Here is a 20,400-nt window from a genome sequence, read left to right as displayed (position 1 = left end):
TAGGGGGGTCCCTGTGAAGGGGAATCTGTCCAGGTCAGGGATCAGAAGCCCCTTTGTTCCCAAGCTGAACCCCATCCTCCAGTCAGCCTTAGTGCAGGAACTTCTTGTCCCCCACCCGTTGACTGTTCCTACAATCACAGCCAGAAATGCAGTGTCAGAGAAGAACAATTACACTTTGCCCCTGAATCCAAAAAGTGGGGAAGAGATGCATCTTAAAGAGGGAAGGGGGCCTGGGATGAGGAAACTTTGGGAGCTACAAGCTTGGTCCTACTATGACTTTGTAGGCTGTGGCCACGTTTGTCCTCGTCGGCCTTCTCCTGAATAATGAAGTGTTAAAAATGAATCTTATGATTGAATTGAAATAAAGATGAACATAAACCAGGTCATACTCTATTCAATTTTTTGTTTCATATTTCAAAAGGAAATAAATCATCAAGTGCCCTAAGAAGCAGTCTACTGTGCCCAGTGGAAAACTCAACTGGCCAGGAGGAAAAGGTGCTGAGGAGGTGTGGGAAGGTGCCACTGCTGGGGGCAGTGTGGGGCCATGCAAAAAAAATGGACAGACAGGGGCCACTGCAGGCTCAGGGAACAGGGAGGTGGTGAGGGGATGGCAGGGCTGCATGAAACCAGGATGGAGAAAGGGGTACAAGGAAACTCGGGTCTTCTGTGGGTTAAGAGCCCCCGAGGCCCCCACATCTCACCTAGTGAGCACTTCTGACAGAACTCAGGAGAATCTTTTCCAAGAAGAGTAACCAGGTTTGCATGGACACTCCATGCCTGTGGTCCTGCTGCATGGATTTAACTGTCTCATCTAGAGACAAGGGATAAATATTTGGTGACGTTTCCCTCACGACCCTCAATCCTTCATCACCACTCAAACCCTCTTCCACTCAGCTTGACTCAGTTGACCAAGTAATTTGAGGGAGCCATTTTCTGCAGCAACATACATGGGGCACACAAAGGACAATCACCACTCACCTGTCACTAACAGATGTATAAAAAGTACGACTCTTCATTATTTATTACATCAGGATTGGGGTGAAAAATCTGTTAGATCACAGGATCGGTAGCAAGAGATGGGGCTCCAGCTGGAAAGGAGACCTTGGGTGGTTTCCCCAAGCCCAGCCCTACTGGAGAGGCACAGGGCCCTGGGCTGTGAAGGCAGAGAGAGCCCCGCACCTGCCACGAGCACAAGGCATGGGGCTAAGTAGGGCCTGGCCCAGGCCCAGGCCCACCTCATAGCTCAAACCTAGCACTTTTCCACTTGGCCAAGCCTAGCTGCACCTATATAGCTCCAATGATGAGCTCTGTCCAGCTGATGTTCTAGAAGATTTCCCTACCAGGAGGCATGCGTTATAAAAGTAATTTCTGTTTTTATTTTATTTTATTTTATGGAGCTAATGCATCACTGTATAACAGGGCATGATGGAGACCCAGTTGGAATCCAGGTTTCAGGTTGGCCATGACTGCCATGCAATTACCACCTTGCATCCACCTCTGGGAGTGGGGCCCACAGGTTCTGTGCCTGAGTGACATATTTGCAGGGCATGCAGAAAAGGGAGTATTCGAACAATTGGTAAAACCCACTCCTGTGTGCATGTGTTACAATCTCTCTTCTCTTCTGATGCATGGGTCCGGGAAGGAGGGGAAGCTGGTGAATGAATCCCCACAGGATTCCCGGAGGCTGGCAGTGCTGGTTGGGCACTCAGCTTTTGGTCGCCAGCGGAATCTGAACAAGCAACTCTCCTGCACTTGACCATGGTCTTTTTGATCCTGCATCTACCATGTACATTAGACCAGCACCGCCAACACAAGTACATTACAGGCCACACATTAAATTCAAATTCATAGTTACCACTCTAAAAGAGTACAAAGAGAGAGGTCAAATTAATTTGAACAATATATTTTTCAACCTAAAATAACCAACATAGTATCATTTCAATATGTAATCCATATAAAACATTCAGATGTCTTACTTTAATATTTCACTCAAAAAATAAAACCCATGCTCCCTACATGGTGTCCAGGGTATGTGATCTGCCTCTATCTGTCCTTCTGACTTCTTCACCCTCCACTCACCCCAGCTGCCCTCCAGCTTTGCTCAAAGAAGCCCAGTCCCTGCACTCAGGGGCAATAGTTCCTGGGGGGCCCTCTTAGGACCTCTCCCTGGCTCCCTGCACCAGAGACAGTGGCTCTGTATCAAAGTCACCATTCCCATCTGTCTCTGTCCCATCCGTCACCCAATTATCCTTGGGGTTCCTAGTCTCTGTCCCATCCGTCACCCAATTATCCTTGGGGTTCCTAGTATGTTTTAACTGACACATTCTTCTGTGTGTCTGGATGCCACCCCAGAAGGAGAGTTCCAGAAAGCAGGGGCCCCATGTCCTCCACTAACACAGTGCCTGGCACACAGGAGACATCCAATAAACACCAGGGAAATAAAGGACCAGGACCTGCAGGCATCAGAAGACCAGAGGGACACGAAAACAAGGGCAGGGTAAGGCTTGGAAATCAGTCTTCCAATGTACCTGCTGGACACAACCCCTCCCAGGGGCTGGGCTCTCATCTCTGTGGGGCAGCTAATTGCCCTGCAGAATGGCTGAGGAAGTTAGGGCCTGTGGGGACAAGGCCAAGGGGACAGGCATGAGTGGCAGCCAGACTCTCCTCCCTCTTGGGATGCTTCTCACATTCTCTCCACCCCAGCCAAAAAAACCAAACAGACTGGGACCTTTCCTCCTGCTCTATACTCTCTTTCTTTTGTATTCATGTTTGTCCCTTGGCCTTCGGTGCTAACAAGTTAATTTCACACCAGAAAAATTTTTCCAGTATTTTTTTCTCTTGTAATACAATAAAATGTATTTATTGCAGAAAACATGGGCAAGGAAAGTTTTTATAAGAATATGAAACCACATGTGATGTCCTCAATTAGAGACATTATTTTGTTCCTTTTAGTTGTTTTATTTGACCTTATGTGTGAATTCATTTCCTCTTTCTCTCTCTTGCACACACACACACACACACACACATACACACACACACATATTTACATTTAAGGGTTATATTATGGGTACACTTTTTAAAAATCAGGACATAGAGGGGAACCTAGTGGGCTCAGTCAGTAGAGCATGTGACCCTTGATCTCAGGGTCATGAGTTCAAGCCCCACACTGAGCATGGAGCCTACTTAAAAACAAACAAACAAACAAACAAACAAATAAATATCAGGATATGGGATCACATGTTAAGTAACGAACTTCTGACTTTAACCTGACAAGCTCACCCCAAAGGAGCTTGCCAGTGTCTCACAAAATACCAAAGAGTCATACAGAAGAAGAGAAAATAGCAACACAGGAAATTGGGTCAGGGTCTCTCTGTTCAAAATGGCATCATGAAGATAGCCAAAGAAATATGATAGGAATAACTAGTAATGTTAATGGGTTTTTTGTTTTGTTTTGCTTTTTGGGGGAGGGGGGAGAGAGAGAGAGAGAGAGAGAGAGAGAGAATCTTAAGCAGTCTCCACGCTCCGTGCAGAGCCTGACATGGGGCTCAATCTCATGACCATGAAATCATGACCTGAACCAAAATCAAGAGTTGGACACTTAACTGACTGAGACACACAGGTGCCCTTTAATGTTAATGTTCTAATTTTGAGGGTTGTACTGTGGTTACAGGAGAGAATGCTCTCATTTGTTGAAAACATACACTAAAGCATTCAGTCATTGATCATGTCAACAGCTCTTTTCCAAATGGTTCACGACAAGGGTTTTTGCAGTTTTTGGAACTTTCCTTTAACATGAGAGTGTTTTAAATTAGAAAGTTAAATTAAATGAAAGAAAGAAAGAAAGAAAGAAAGAAAGAAAGAAAGAAAGAAAGAAAGAAAGAAAGAAAAGAAAAAGTTAAAAAAAACCAACAGCTTATTTTGAGCCCAGTTCAATCGACTGTATCTAAACAAGGTAAAATGCAGACCTCTCCCACATAAAGCCTGCCAAGCATTTGGTGACATCTAAGCTCCAGTGTGTCCCTCATGTCCTCCCTGTTCCAGGCTGAGCCTCCTCTGAGTCCAGGGAATGCGGGGTCTCCTTTCTCTTCTCCCATAATGCTCTTCCCTCCTGTCTTTCCCGGTTCTCCTCCTCAGACTCTTTCCCTCAGTACTTTTTTATGAACATTTTCAAGAATTCAGTAGAGTTTAAAGACTTATATAATGAACTCCCATATATTCGCCACCTAGATTCTATAACCAAGATTTTGCCAAATCTGCTTTACTCCATATTTCTTTCCATATCCATCCCTCTGCCCATTCATCTGATGAAATTCAGTTGTAGATATCGGTACATTTCTCTTAATACTTCATCATATATTTCAATAACTAGGGTTCAATATTTGTTGACAGTTTTCTTCATGGTAAAACTTACAAAGAGAGAAATGCCCAGTTCTTAAGGGCACCACTCAAAGAGCTTTGAAAAATGCAATCGTGTGTGTAGCCCAAATGCCCTATGAGGTCATTGTACATAAGCATTATTTCAGAAAATTGCCTCATGCTCCATCTCATCCTAATCTGCCATATGACTGCATGAGAAAATGGTCTTTATCAGATGTCCTAACATAATAGGAGCATTTAGCATGAACGGGGGATCCAATGTTGTTAAATGCTTTTTCTGCATCCTTTCATCTATTCATATAATTTTTCCTCTTATACTGTTAATATAGTGAAAAACACTGATTAATTTTTCAAATGTTAATCCAACACTTATTCCTGTGATTAACCCCAGTTGGCTGATATGTTATCTTATTTAAATATTGCTGAATTTAGTTCACTTTGGTTCAGGATGTTTGCATCTAATTTCAGGAGGGATATTAATTAGTATATTTCTTCTTTTGAAATGTTTTGTCAGGTTTTGGCATTAGGGCTGTGCTGGCTTCATAAACCACTGAAGAACTCCTATATTTTCTGAAAGAATTTGTGTAAGATTAGTGTTACTTCTTCCATAAATATTTATAGAATTTACCAGTGAAACAGCCCAGGCCTACAGTTTTCTTTGTGGTAAGTTTTTAAATAATGAATCCCAATTCATAACTAGGTACAAGATAATTCAGATTATATTTTCATTTTGTGTCCATTTTGCTAAGTAGTATTTTTCAAAGAATTTATACACTTTATCCAAGTTGTCTCATTTATTGGCATGAATTTCTTTGTAAGACCCCCCTTTTTAAGATTTTATTTTTAAGTAATCTCTATGCCCAATATGGGGGTCAAATTCACCACCCCAAGATCAAGAGTTGCACATTTCACCAACTGAACCAGCCAGGTGCCCTAGATCCCCTTGATATCATTTTAATGGATGCAGAATTTGTTGTGACATTAATCATTAATTCCTGATACTGGAATTTTGTGTTCTCTTTTTTCCTTTGTTAGTCTAGTTAGAAGTTTATTACTTTTGATGATCTTTCAGAAAACCAACTTTCCATTTTGTCAGTAGTATTTTTTATTGTTTGTATCTGTGACATAATGGAAGCATGTGGGTGTGTGTGTGTGTGTGTGTGTGTGTGTGTAGTCTCTACCCCTAGTTCCTGAAACAGAGATCCTGGAACTTTTATGACTTCCTCAGTGATGGGGGCGATAGGAGTGTCTTTTTTTCTGATGAGGCCACTCTAGGTGGGCTCCAGGACAGCTTCTGGGTGAAAGCTGGTCACTGAAAGACCAAGCCATGATTAGAAGTTTGAAACTTTCGGCCCCTCACCCCCATTCTCTGGGGAAAGTGAGAGGGGTAGAGATTGAGATAATAATTGACAGTGCACTGTGTGAGTAAGCCTCCATAAAATCCCAAGAGTATGGGGTTCAGAGAGCTTCTAGGTTGGTGAACACATCCATGTGCTGGGAGGGTGGTACATATCAACTCCACAGGGACAGAAGCTCCTGCACTCTGGACTCTTCTGGACCTCACCCAATGTACTTTATCTGTCTACTCATTTGTATCCTTTATAATAAATCGATAAACATGTTTCCCAGAGTTATTTAAGCTGTTATGGCAAATTATTGAATCTGAGGAGAGGGTCATGGGAACCCCCAATTTACAGCCAAGTCAGACAAAAGCGTGGATCACGTGGGAGCCCACTGCTTGTGATTGATGTCTGAAGTGGGGATGGTCATGTGGGACCAAGCCCTTAGCCTGTGGAGTCTGCACCAACTCCTAGTAATCAGTGTCAGAATATTCTATTTCACTGATTTCTATGCTTGTTACTTCACTTGGTTTAAATTTATATTTATCTCTATGGCTGATTAATGCTGATCTTGAGGTCACAGATTTTATATATTTCTTCCTTTCTTCTTAACAGGTTTAGTGAGATATAATTCACACAATTAATAATTATGATTCTTTATATAAATCACTCATTTAAAGTATACATTTCAATTGTTATATCTAGAGGGTTACACAACCATCACTAGAATCAATTCTGGAATATTCTTTAACACCCAAAAGAAACCATTAGTAATCATACTCTGTTGCCCCAACACTCTGTCCCTTTAATAAAGGCACTGAAAGCTATACATTTTAATCTGATTGCTGGTTTTCACAGCATCTGACATATTTTGATGTGTTATATTTTCATTGGCATTTATTGAGAGGAGTTTTTAAAGTTCCTTTTCTTCTTTGAATCATGGATAATTTAAAAGTGTGTTGCTTGATATACAAATTTTGGGGGTCTTCTTAGATATTGTTACTCATTTCCACTTTAGTTTCATTGAGTTAGAGAATGGTGCTTGTATGATTTCATGCGCTTACATTTAATTTAGACTTGTTTTATAGCCCAGGACGTGGTATATCTTAGCCAATGTACCATGGTCACTACAAAAGAATGATTCTAAAGTAGATACTGCAAATGTGCTCTATGAATGTTAATTAAATCAACCTGCTTTATAATGTTTAGATTTCTTATGACTCAATGAGTTTTCATGTAATCATTCTATCAATTGTTTATAAAGGGGTGTTATAATCTCCCTTTCATTCTGTAGATTTTTCCTTCATGTAGTTTGAAACTGTATGAGTTACATATACATATATGATTATTATGACTCCTTGATGAATTAGTCTTGTTAATATTACAAAAAATTCACTCTTACAAAGCTACAGAAATCAAAATGGTATGGTATTGGTATAAAAACAGATATGGCATAAAAACATGGACCAATGGAATGGAACAGAGAACCCAGAAATAAACCCAAACATATAAGATCAATTAATTTACTACAAAGGAGCCAAGAACATACAACGGAGAAAGGGCAGTCTCTTTAATAAATAATATTGGGAAAACTGGACAGCCATATACAAAAGAATGAAACTTGATCACTATCTCATACCATACACAAACATTAACTCAAAGTGGATTAAAGACTTTGAACATAATACCTGAAGTCATAAAACTCCTAAAGAAAACATAGGTGGTAAGCTCCTTGACATAGGTCTTGGTGATTAGTTTTTGAATCTGACACCAGAAGCAAAGGCAACAAGAGCAAAAATAAATAAGTGGGACTACATCAAACTAAAAAGCTTCTTCACAGTAAAGGAAACTATCAAGAAAATGAAAAGGCAACCTACCAAGTGGGAAAAGATACTTGCAAATCATATATCTGATATAGGGTTATTACCCAAAATATATAAAGAACACATACAACTCAATAGCAAAAATACAAACAATCCAATTAAAAAGTAGACAGATAAGCCCCACATTGGGTGAGCAAGAGTCCTGCTTTGGGTAAAACACAAGCCCTGGGTGAGACCCGCTTCTCTCTCTCTCTTTCTCTCTCTACCTCTGTCTCTCTCCCTCTCTCTTTATCTCTGACCCTCGCTCACTTACGCCCTCTCTCCCTCTCAAAAAGTAAAATAAAAAGTAGAGCATCTGAACCACCATTTTTCCAAAGACAGAGACCAACAGAGACATGAAAAGATACTCAACATCACTAATAGAAATGCAAATCAAAACCACAATAAGGTATCACCTTACACCTGTTAGAATGGCTATTATAAAAACAAACAAACAAACAAACAAAAAACAAGAAATAACAAGAACTGGCAAGGAAGTGGAGAAAAAAAGAAAACCCTTGTGTACTGCTGGTGGGACTGTAAATTGGTGCAGTCACTATGGAAAACAGTATGGAATTTCCTTTAAAAGTTAAAAATAGAAGCAACATATAATCCAGCAATCCCACTTCTGGATATTTCTCCAAAGAAAAGGAAAATGCTAAGTTGAAAAGACATATGCACACCCATGTTTGCTGTAACATTATTTACAATAGCCAAGACATGGAGGCAACTTAAGTGCTTATTCATTGATGAATGAATACAAAATTGAGGTACGTATATTATCTTGTATACATATCATGTATATATATAAATCCTGCCATTTGTGATCACATGGCTGGACTTTGAGGGCATTATGATAAACAAAATAAGTCAGAGAAAGATCAACACCATGTGATCTCACTTATATGTGGAATCTTAAAAAACAAAACAAAACAAACTTACAGACACAGCAAACAGATTTGTGGTAGCCAGAGGTGTGGTAGCCAAGGGGGATGGATGAAATGGGTGAAGATGGTCAAAAGATATAAACTTCCAGTTATAAAATAAGTCCTGATGGTGTAATGTACAGCAGTGTGACTATAGTTAACAATACCATATTGCATATTTCAAAGTTGCTAAGAGAGTAGACCTTAAAAGTTCTCATCACAAGAAAAAAATTGTAACTATGTGTGGTGATGGATGTTAACTAGACTTATTGTGGCGATCATTTCACAATATACACAAATATCAAATCATTATGTCATACACCTGAACCTAATATAATGTCATGTGTCAATGATCTCTCAATTAAAAACAAAACAAAAACAAAACACCACCACACATGCAGCAACCACACATGGGCCTGTTGCTGCTCTGGAGCCACTGAGTCCCCAGACCCCTTACTCTCCTGCTTTGTAAAAACCATTTCACACTTACTCTTCTCCTCCAGCACCTCCTCACTGCTTTTCAGTCTCAGCAAATGACTTTACTTCTTAACCTCAGGGAGAAAGTAGCTCTCTGTAGAAAACTTCCATGGGCTCCATTCAGGGAATCTCCCCACGCATTTGGCTTCAGTGTCCACACCCTCTGCCTCCCCTTCCATTAGGACAAATCAAGTTCCTTCTTTTTTTCTCAGGATATTCTTTGTCTTGAAGTCAACTTCATCTGACATTAAGATGGCCACAGCAGATTTCTTACCTCTACTATTTGAATGGTATATCTTCTTCCATCCTTTTATTTTCAATATATCTGTGTCATGCTTTTAGATTGTGTCTTTAGGGATGCCTGGGTGGCTCAGTTGGTTAAGGTTAAGCATCCAGCTTCAGCTCAGATTGTGATCTCACGGTTAGTGAATTTGAGTCCTGAATTGAGCTCCCATTGGGCTCTGCACTCACAGAGCCTGCTTGGGATTCTTGCTCTCTCCTCTCTCTCTGCCCCTCCCCTGCTCACTCTTTCTCTCAAAATAAATAAAAACTTAAAAAAAATTGCATCTCTAATTGACATTATATAGTTGGTCTCACTCTCTCATTCCTCTAACCTCTTCTACTTTTGAATTGCAGTGTTTATGGGATTTATAGTAAACATAAAAATTAATATGGTTGAAATAGCTGTATAAGTTACCATTTGTTTTGTTTGTCCAGTATTTCCCCCCCATGTTCCTCCTTCCCTGCATACTTTGATGTTAATTATTTTTTAGAATTCCATTTTATATGTGTATTGGCTTTTCATCTATACATATTTCCATCATCTCTATTTTTTTTTTTTTAATTTTAAGTAGGCTCCATACCCAGTTGGGGCTTGAACTCATGACCCTGAGATTAAGAGTTGCATGCTGTACAACTGAGCCAGCCAGGTGCCACTATACATATTTCCATCATGAATATACAATTGGTATAGGTAGTAAAATACACGACCTTAATTGTTTTCAGTCTATTGACAGGCTCTTAAAAAGAGATTATTGAGGAATAATTGACATGTGATAAACTTCACATCATTAAATTACACAATTTGATAGATTTTGACATATGCATCTGTGAAATGCCACCACAATCAGCCTAATGACCATGTCATCACCCCTAAAGTTTCCTCTTGCCCCTTGATAATCCTCCCTTCTGCCCTGACCCTTTTGGACCCAGGGAACTATTGATCTACTTTCTGTCACAATAGAATAGTTTGAAGTTTGTAGATTTTCACATAGGTGGAATCAGAGAGGATGTATTCCTTTCTCTCTGTTTTCTTTCACTCCAAATTATTATTTTGAAATTCATACATGTAGTTCTGTATTTCAATACTTCATGCCTTTTCATTGCTGAATTTCATAGCATAAAATTAGTGTAAAAAGTAAGAGACTTACAAGATAGATCAATTCATTACCGCTTCCCATTCTTTTTGCAGTAGATGTTCTAGGAATTGCCTATATACATGTTATAAACCACACAAACAATGTAACAATATTTGTATATATTTTTAAGAAATTAAGAGGATATAACAGTCCTTTACATTTGGTTCATATTTTCTATTTCTGGTGATCTTTCTTCCTTTCTCAACATGTACATTTCCATTTGTTGTCATTGTTCGACCTGAAACCTTCATTCAGTCTTCTGGCAATGAAATGCTACTACTGTCTCCAAAATCACATTCATAGTTCTAATTCTTAAGCCCTTTTCTACCAATTTACTCTTTGACTTTGTTTTTTTGTTTGTTTATTTTTGAGAGAGAGAGCGTGAGTCCAGGAGGTGCAGAGAGAGAGGGAGACAAGTGGGCTCCACGCTGACAGCAGAGAACCCAATGTGGGGCTTGAGCCCACAAACTGTGAGATCATGATCTGAGCTGAAGTTGGATGCTCAGCTGACAGAGCCACCCAGGCGCTCTTTGACTTTGTTAATGACCTCTGCCACCTCTCAGGTTAGGAAACCTGGGCTACTGAACTCAATTCATCCCCTGCCAGTGTTATCATAATTGTTTCCCTCACATCAGTGTTACTTGCCACTTTCCTTTTCAGGCTGATACAACCTAAACACTTACCCTAACCACTAAGACATGTACCAAATGCTCCTCAGGGCACATCTGAGTTCACACATCTCGTCCCCCATCCAAAGAGCAAACAATTTTATTTTTATAAACAAATATCTGTAATGGTGCTAGTGTGATCAGGGCTCACCCACTGAAAAGCTGACACCTGGCTCCTGGAGCTCATGGATCTGGGCAGTTCCTCTAGATGATATTCACTGACCTCTTTTCTATCCTCAACCTACCTGTCATATTTCCCACCACCCACATTAAATATACTCTACAACAGGACAAGATCATGTCAGTGTCAGTACAGAGAATTAGAGCCCAAGCCACCCACTCACCTGGGGAAGGCATGTCTTGAGCCTGGTGATCAACACTGTAGAAGGAGCATCAGTGACATGACATGGGCCTTCCTTTCCTTACGAAAGATCCAGGTCACAGGGAGCTGAGGCAGACACACAGATAACAAGGTTGACAACAGTGAAAAGGGCTTGGAGGGGTTGCCCAGGCAGAGGTGACAATGCCACGGGTGTAGGGACACTAGTGGACATAGAGGGGAAAGTCCACAGGAACAGGATCAGACAAGAGAGAAGTCAAAGTAATGGGCAGAGTAGAGGATAAGCCATTCTAGTTTGTGGTTATCTCTGCTTCTGGAGACCGAGAGTGTAGCCAGAGATCGACTGTGCCAACCTGTAGACGTCGGCTCATGGTTCGGTGTATGTATAAGAGAGGGAGGCAGAAAAACAGAGCTTGGCACATGTTAAGTGCTGTTTGTAAGTACATGTTGTGACTGGTATAAACATTAGCCACAAGGTTGACTTTAATTAAAATCACATCCTCCAGGCCAGCAATATTATAACCTGGGATCTTGCAACAACTCTGTCAGAGTCCAAATACAGGTGAATAACATTCCCCACCACCATCGCAGCCTCTCTGGAGATGGGATAAGGTGAGGATGATGAGACCCCATGCTATTTTCCTTTAGTTATTTAGGTCCTTGATCTCATCTCCTCCACCACACTGTGAGCTCCCAGGACTAGGATAAACATGGGTCATTTGTTTCCCTCCCCAAGGGCCCAGACTTTCCCTGAGTAAAGGGCTTGTTAGCTGCTTGGCGGGTTAATAAGAACACCTTCTCTTAGGAAACAAAGAAGGTGAGCCTAGGGATGGCCTTGTTGCAATCCCTAAGGAAAGTTTCCAGGCTGCAGCACAGGGAGGGGACCCAAAGGGAGCCCTGTGACTTCTGTTGAGGAGACACAGGCAGGAGTTCTAAGAGGCTGAATGCAGTGCAGAGGGCTGGAGAAGATGCTGAACAGAAAGTGTTCTGCAGATGTCCAGTGTCTGGATGTGTGCTCATCTGTGCATGCATGACAGGGACCCACCCAGGCAGAGAAGAGACCATCAGAAATCAGCAGGCTAGACAAGGGTTGAGGCTTGCCCAGGTCTTGGAATTGTTTTTGCTCCCATTCATCAGAATGGATGAACTGCATAAAGGGATGCCAGCTGGTTATCAGAAGTTTATTATTAGAGTCTTAGTAGTTAAAATTAGCCCAAGTAAGGTAACTGTATCCCAAGCCATAAAGTTTAAAAGGGTATCAGATGATCCAACTGATACTCAGTTTTCTTAATTTTGATGACAATAATACCCAACATTCTTTAAATGAATACTACAAAGTTCAATTCCCAACAAAGTAAATTTAACAATGTCTACTATTTAATAAAAAATTACCAGACATCAAAAATGGCAAAAAAAAAAAAAAATCTCCATAAACAGGAAAAATTCAATCAATAGAAACAATCAAGAAAAATAAGAGAAATAATGGAATTTAAATGAAGAACTTAAAACAGCTAATCTAAATCTTTTAATATTCTTCAGTGTATTAAATCTCCTGAATACGATCAGGAGGAAATGGCTGGTATTAAAAACATCAATGAAACTTCTAGATATTAAAAAAGTACAATGTCTGTAATTAAAGATACACTGAACGGGATTAACAGCAAATTAGATACTGCATAATGTCAGTGAGTTTGTAGACAGAGCAATAGGAAGACCCAAAATGAAACAAAGAGAAAAAATAAGGGAAAAATGAACAGATCCTATATTAGCTCTGAAATGGTATCAAGGATTTAACATACATGCAATTGGAGACCCAGTAAAGAGAAAAAATGGGCAAAATATTTGAGGAAATAATGGTTCAAAAATTTTCCAAATTGGATATAAATTATAAAGCCAAAGGTCTAAGAAATCCAACCAACTGCAATATAAAGAAAACCACACTCTGATGGTTAATTTTATGTGTCATCTTGACTGGATCACAGTGTGTCCAGATATTCAGCTAAATACTATTTCTGTGTGTGTCTGTGAGGGTGTTTCCATATGAAACTGACATTTGAATTGGTGGCTCAGTGAAGCAGTTTGCCCTCCCAAGGTGGGTGAGCATCATGTAATCTTTCGAGGTCCTGACTGCTAAAGCTGTGATGTCCGTCTTCTCCTGCCCTTGGAACTTCTGGTCCTTAGGCCTTCAATCTAAACTAGACTCTACATATTGGCTCCTCTGGTTCTCAGGGCTTCAAACTCTGACTGAATTAAACCACTTGCTTTCCTGGTTCTCTAGTTAACTGTCATCAGATTGTGAGACTTTTAAGCCGCCATAATTGGTGACCAGTCATCTGCAGCCCTCAGAAGCTTTTCAGAAGCTCCTGCCTCCACCTCAGGGAGCCCATACCAAGGGGCCAATACAAGCAGGTGGCAGCCACTGCCGGGGTGGAAACCATGTGGCCCTGTGACCCTGTCAACATCATAGTGACTGACACCTCCCTGAGGATGTGATTTGAACTCCCACACAGCCTCACAGAAGTGCCCACACAGCCCTCAGCAGTTAACAAAGGGCCCTGCAGGCTTTCTTCTCCTCCCCATTCTACACTTGAAGAAGCAGGGCCACACCAGGCTCCCAAAGCTGGAAAGGAGCAGAGCAGGGCCACTGTGTCCAGCTCCGATATCAGAGCCCATTCAGCCTAACTGAGCCTCTGAGCCTCTGAAGCTCACAATTCCTACTGTCATAGAGAGAGGGAGCTGGAAGGAAAAGACCTAGAATAGAAGTGGGACCATTCTAGCACATGCAGAGTAAAGACGCAGGGTTAGGAAAGAGCTCAGCATTGGGTCCCAACTGATGTAATCCTTCCAACAGCCCAAGGACATGGGTGACATCTCATTACAGGTAGAGCTGTGGCCAGTAACTGGCCCCAGGTGACATAGTTCAGGTGAACGACTGGGATTCCACTCCCCTGCCACCTAATCAAGGTATTTTGATCATCTTCTCCCAGAAATCTCATGGATCCTTGTAAACCTCTGTTAGCACCAAGGAATCAAAACCACAACGGTAGTGCATCATTTTGTACCTCTTAGACTAGCAAAGAATGAAAGTTTAGTGTAACAAGGGTAAAAGGAATCAGGCACAATTATGCATTCCTTTTTTTAAAATTGAGAGTTATTCTGTGGCTTAACGTGATCTATTCTGAAAAATGTTCCATGTGTACTTGAAAAGAATGTGTATTCCACTGTTTTTGGACAAAATGTTCTGATATAGCTGTTAGGTCCACCCGGTCCAATGTGTCATTCAAAGCTACTGTTTCTTGTTGATTTTCTGCCTGGATGATCTATCCCCTGATGTAAGTAGGGTGTTAAAGTTCCCTACTATTATTGTATTACTGTCAATTTCTTCCTTTATGTCTGTTAATGGTAGTTACACGTATTTGGGTGCTTCCAAATTGGGTTCATAAATATTTACAATTGTTACAACTTTTTGTTGGATTGTTCCCTTTATCATTATGTAGTGTCCTTCTTTGTCTCATTACAGTCTTTGTTTTAATGTCTGTTTTGTCTGTTGCAAGTACTGCTACCCTGGCTTTTTTTTTTAACGTTTTATTTTATTTTATTTTATTTTATTTTATTTTATTTTATTTTATTTTATTTTATTTTTGAGACAGAGAGAGACAGAGCGTGAACAGGGGAGGGGCAGAGAGAGAGGGAGACACAGAATCTGAAACAGGCTCCAAGCTCTGAGCTGTCGGCACAGAGCCTGACGTGGGGCTTGAACTCACAGAGCGTGAGATCATGACCTGAGCTGAAGTCAGACGCTTAACCGACCGAGCCACCCAGGCGCCCCTACCCTGGCTTTCTTTTCACATTCATTTGCATGGCAAATATTTTTCCAACCCTTCGCTTTCAATCCACATGGGTCTTTAGGTCTGAAGTGAGTCTCTTGGAGACAGCACATAGATGGGTTTTGCTTTTTAATCCATTTCAGTCCTTCTATGCCTTTTGATTGGAGCATTTAGTCTATCCACACTTAAAGTAATTATTGAGAGGTATATACTTACTGCCATTTTGTTACTTGTATTATGGTTGCTTTTGTAGTTCTTCTGTTCCTTTCTTCTTCTCTTTCTTCTCTCTTCCCTTGTGGTTTGATGGCTTCCTTTATTGTGCTTGGATTCCTTTCTCCTTGATTTTTGCATATCTATTATAGGTTTTGAGTTTGTGGTTAGATTAGATTCATATATAATGTATAGCAGTCTATATTAATTGATGGTCACTTAAGTTTGAGCCCATTCTAAAAGCACTAAATTTTATTACTCCCCCATCATATTTTATGTATATAATGTCACACTTTACTTCTTTTTATTTTGTGGATCCCTTGACTGACTTTTGTAGATATAATTGAATTTACTGCTTTTGTGCTTTAACTTCCATATTAGTTTTAGAAGTGATTAATCTACTACTTGCATTATATATTTGCACTTACCTATGAATTTTTTTCCTTTTATAGCTTTCTTACTCCTGATTATGAACTTTTGTTTCCACTCAAATAAGTCCCTTTAACATTTCTTGTAAGGTTGGTTCAGTGGTGATGAACTCCTTTAACTTTTGTTCGTCTGGGAAACCCTATCTCTCCTTTATTCTGAAGGATAACCTTGCTGGGTATTCTTGATTGTGGCTTTTCTTCCTTTCAGTACTTTGAATATCATGCCACTCCCTCTGGCCTGCAAAGTTTCTGCTGAAAAATCAGCTGATAGCCCTATGGGGTTTCCCTTGTATGTAACTGTTTCCTTTGCTGCTTTTAAAATTCTTTATCACTACTTTTGCCATTTTAATGATGTGTCTTGGTGTGGACCCCCTTGGGTTAAATTTGTTGGGGGCTCTCGGTGCTTCCTCGATCTGGATGCTTACACTTATGCATGTGTGATGTGAGTGTAAAACTGGAACAACTTTCTTTTGGAGAAGAATTTACCGATATAAAAACAAAATCCTAAAATCATTTTTCACATTAATACAAGTGTAATTACTATCATGACGTTGGAATTAGCAAAACCAAAACCAGTGTATAATCTAAGCAGCTATGCATAAAAGGGAAGAATAAAATAATCTTTGGTTCTATCACGCAATAAAATACCACTGTTTAAAAAATGAAGATAAATATGAATGTACTGACATAAAACAGCTAATGTAATTTGTTATTAGCTTTAAGAAGTGCATCTTAAATGCATAGAAAAAGGCAAGACTTATGGGAGGCTAACAGGCATGTTTGGGCTTACATTCCCCAAACCATCAAATCCAGATTTTTGACCTTGTCTACATAGGTCATCCTTACATTTATCCTGGAGTAATACAGCCTTACTAAAATAAGCCATTCATCATGCAGTGTAAACACAGGCCCTACCTAATATAAACTGATATTTTAAAAATAAATTCTGAAATATTACTGCTTTTCTGAATTTTTTGCTGATTTATTCAATGAAAACATTTACAATTTTATGATTTCTATAACCTTGATTTGGGTTTGTCTTTTTTTTTTTTTTTTTTTTTTAGTGTAAAAGTAACCTTGAAAAGGGTAATCGGCTGGAGTTTCCACTAACTTGGAAAATAATTCCAAGTATGCATATATTTCCATAATAAGTGTCTTCAGGATGCACATCCTTACCAGTTTCATTCTCAAAATCAAAATCAAAATCAAAACAAGAGCTTCACACCAGCCTCCTAAACTAAGATAGATCTTGGGTCCTGCTGTATGATTATTGGTGGTTTACCTTGTGAACCCTGTATGCATTCCTATGGATGGAAGTGACTGGAAAAAAATCAGTAAATTGCTCACAGTGGCCACTCAGGGGAACTGAATCAAAAGTAGGTGGGAAAGTTGCTTTTCTGTAAAAATTGATTGGAAAAATAGACACAGTTTGCATGTTTTAGAATTTAAACTGTTAACCTTAAATATAAAACTATTAGCTATTTTACCAGCAAAAGCTGGGTTTATTTGAGGATAACAGATAATTGCAATCCAGAACAAGAAAGCCAGGGTAAAACCATAGGCAGCTTCTCCCAACAAAGTTGGAGAATGCTCTTTTATAGAGGAAAGCAGGAAGTTGGGAAAGTTCTTATAAATGCAAAGACTACTGGAGTAAACTGGGAGCTGAAAGTATAGTGGCTGTCCATCAGTTGTGGCTCTCATTGGCTAGGCTGGTGGGCTGCCTTCCATCCTCCTACTGGAATAGTGAACTACTATCCACTTCAAGGTCTGTCTCTTCCTGTTGAGTCTGCAGTTAAGGAGGAGTGGTAGGGCATGAGAGTTTTTCTGGCTGAACCTCCTGACTCCATTTTAGTGAGGTTTCCCTTTATTAATTTTCACCAAACAGAGGCATAAAGAAAAAAGGAAAGGGAAAGGAAGAGAAAGGCCACATCAATTCTTGCTAATGTCAACCTAAAATTGTCAAGAAGCAATAATTTAAGCAAAAGAATTTATTTAGGATCAAAGAATTGCCATTCTGGGTACACATATTTGGGTAACAACCCAATAATGTTCCACTAGGGAGCAAAAATTAGGGGTTTCTAAAGACAAAAAGAAAAAGTTGTGTTTGTTGCCTACAAGAATTTTTATTGTGTTGAAAGGACTTCCACTAACTCCATTTTTACCTCTGTCTGTACTTTCTAATTGATTAAATTCTTTCCAGCTTATCTTTTTCTGCCCCAGCTTATCTTCTAACTTCCCACTGGCTAAGCATCCCATGGCAAAAACCAATCTACCCCTCAAGCAATAAAGACTCCATGTGATTGACTCCAAGAAAGTGATGGACTTGACCTTTACCACAGGCATGAACATATCCACTAACCTTTGTCCACATTTTCTTTACAGAATTTTAAGCACTTTGGGGACTGTTTTGGGGACACTAGTCACTACCTTCCTAGTGTTGGGTCTCACTGAAATAAATTCCTTTCTTGTTTCACCACTCCCGGTCTCTCTGCCTTTCGATTTTGTTAGCAGGGAGTGGCTGAATCTTGCACCCTTGGGCCACAGCTACAGTGTTGGTGCCAGAAAGCTAATCTTGGCTAAACATAATTGGTTCCTAGGGCTATCAATAAGCAAAAGTCCTTTACTATAACAAGTTGTAGGTGTTCTTGCAGAATCCTTGGAATCTTTGCAATTTGCTCCAGTTAAAAAATTCATGGTTCTACCTACTAAGGATTATAAGGAGGTGCATCTCCTGAAAGGCCTTCTAACTCCATTTTAAAGCCCCTTGACATAAGGGACTCCATTTTATTTCACCTTTCACACAGTGGAGTCTTCCTGGATTCTGGAATTCATTCTGGGGCAGCCAGACCTGCTTGGGACCAGGATGCAGGGCGGGGGGGAGGGGGGGGGTGTTAGTTCTTCTCTCTATGGGTCCAGGTAGGTTCTGCTGCCCAGAAGGCTGTTCCCCAGGGTCTGCCCACTATTGGTCCTGCCCTGACTCGCCTTTGCTGCTGATGACTGGGGCAAGCACTGCCACCACACCATGTCCCCCACTCCCCCTGCCAGCTCCTGGCCACCAGGCCCACCTTCCTGGGCCAGGAACCACGGTGGGGGCTCACCAGCAGCAGGACACTGAAAATGAGGAAGACAACGGTCCTGGCGCCCCAATGTGGAGGCCTGCCCCCCACCCTCCTGAGTTGGCAATGGCATCTGGACTCACATTTCCCTGGGTGTCCAAGGCTGTCAGTGTGCTCTGAGTCCCCACTGCTCCAAGCCTTTAAGGAGTGTTCTTTGTCCCAGCCACTCAGCCACCAGGCACCTGGCAGTCAGGAGCTGCCTCTATCCCCATGCACTGTTCTCTGTGGGTTCTATGTGAATGCCAGGAACCCATTGGCCTCACCTACTTTCACACCAGTTGGTATTACCCAGTCAGTGTGGGGCCAATTGGAGGTGCTGCACCTTCTGGTCTGAGCAGGGAAATTAGGCTCAAGGTCAGCATTCAAGGCCCTTCCTGTTCTAGACCCCTTCCTAGGGCCAATGTCTCACCTGTTCATAAACCCTGAACTTCCTCCCTTCCCCTACCATTTTCTGCTCACTCTCAGCTTCTGCTCCTCATTGACCAGGTGCATGGATGTCACTTATCCAGAGTCACTTTGCAGCTCTGTCCCAGTGTGAGGCTTCTCAGTCAGAGGCTTGATCTTAGTATCTCAATAGGAGTTGCCTGGCATAAAGCAGATGGGTGATTGGAATGGACACAGAGGCAATGACTTGTGGGTTAGGAATTCAGATGGCCAGTAGGCTTTCACATCTCCCCAGTCACCACTCTGTACATTTGGGTACTTCCAGGTCCATCATCTGTCTTTCAGGTTTTCATGTTCTCATCTCAACTTTACAGCACCTGCTTAAACAAACTGGAAAAACCCACTTCCGCCTTTCTTCTGGATTTCCTTCCCTGTTAGACTGTTTAAAGCTCTTGGAATGTAGAACTGCTGGTGACTAACTGCCATATGAAACTCAGTGGGCCAAGAAGGGGAGTCCCCTCATGGGTCAGTCTCTACCAGTTGTCCCCACTCAGCGCTCTGCTGGGTCCAAGTTGGTGGGGGTGGTGGGGTCCAGTATTCTCAAGGCCACACAAGTCTAGATCCTGCTTTTGTAATGCTCACAGAGTGATTTAAGGGGTGGGCAGGGGGTAGGAGAGAAGGGAACCCAAGGAAGCTTCCAGCTCCACTCATATCAGTTTTATGTGTCCCAGGATAGTAGGAGTTCAAGTTTGTTTTTCCTCATACATTTATCCAGCTGTTCCAACATCATTTATTGAAAAACTTTCTTTCCCCATTGAATAGTCTTACTACCTTTGTTGAAATTCAATTGACCATCTATACGGTCCATTCCTGGACTCTGTATTCTGTTCCATTGATCTATTATGTGTATCAATATAGCATTGTCTTGATTACTGCCAGATATTTTTCTTAATCTATTGAGCTATTATATGACTTGTGTCCTTTACTAAAATGATAAATCAAATTGATGGATTTACATCAATGATGA

General features: G+C 40.8%; 1 long non-coding RNA gene across 3 annotated transcripts in view; it reads right to left on the bottom strand.

Annotated features, from left to right (window-relative positions):
- The window catches only part of LOC122472264, a 58,816-nt gene that overhangs the window by 7,112 nt on the left and 31,304 nt on the right, over nt 1–20,400 (bottom strand). For 2 of the 3 annotated variants that reach the window (XR_006294395.1, XR_006294394.1), the window contains exon 2: nt 11,413–11,516. This is a non-coding gene — a long non-coding RNA (uncharacterized LOC122472264). Of the gene's footprint in view, nt 1–11,412; nt 11,517–15,451; nt 15,501–20,400 lie in introns of those variants that run through there. The other variant, XR_006294396.1, reaches the window with a different exon arrangement.

This window comes from Prionailurus bengalensis, chromosome B1, assembly GCF_016509475.1.
Source record: "Prionailurus bengalensis isolate Pbe53 chromosome B1, Fcat_Pben_1.1_paternal_pri, whole genome shotgun sequence".
Lineage (NCBI taxonomy): Eukaryota > Metazoa > Chordata > Mammalia > Carnivora > Felidae > Prionailurus > Prionailurus bengalensis.
This window is presented reverse-complemented; position numbering and strand designations above follow the sequence as displayed.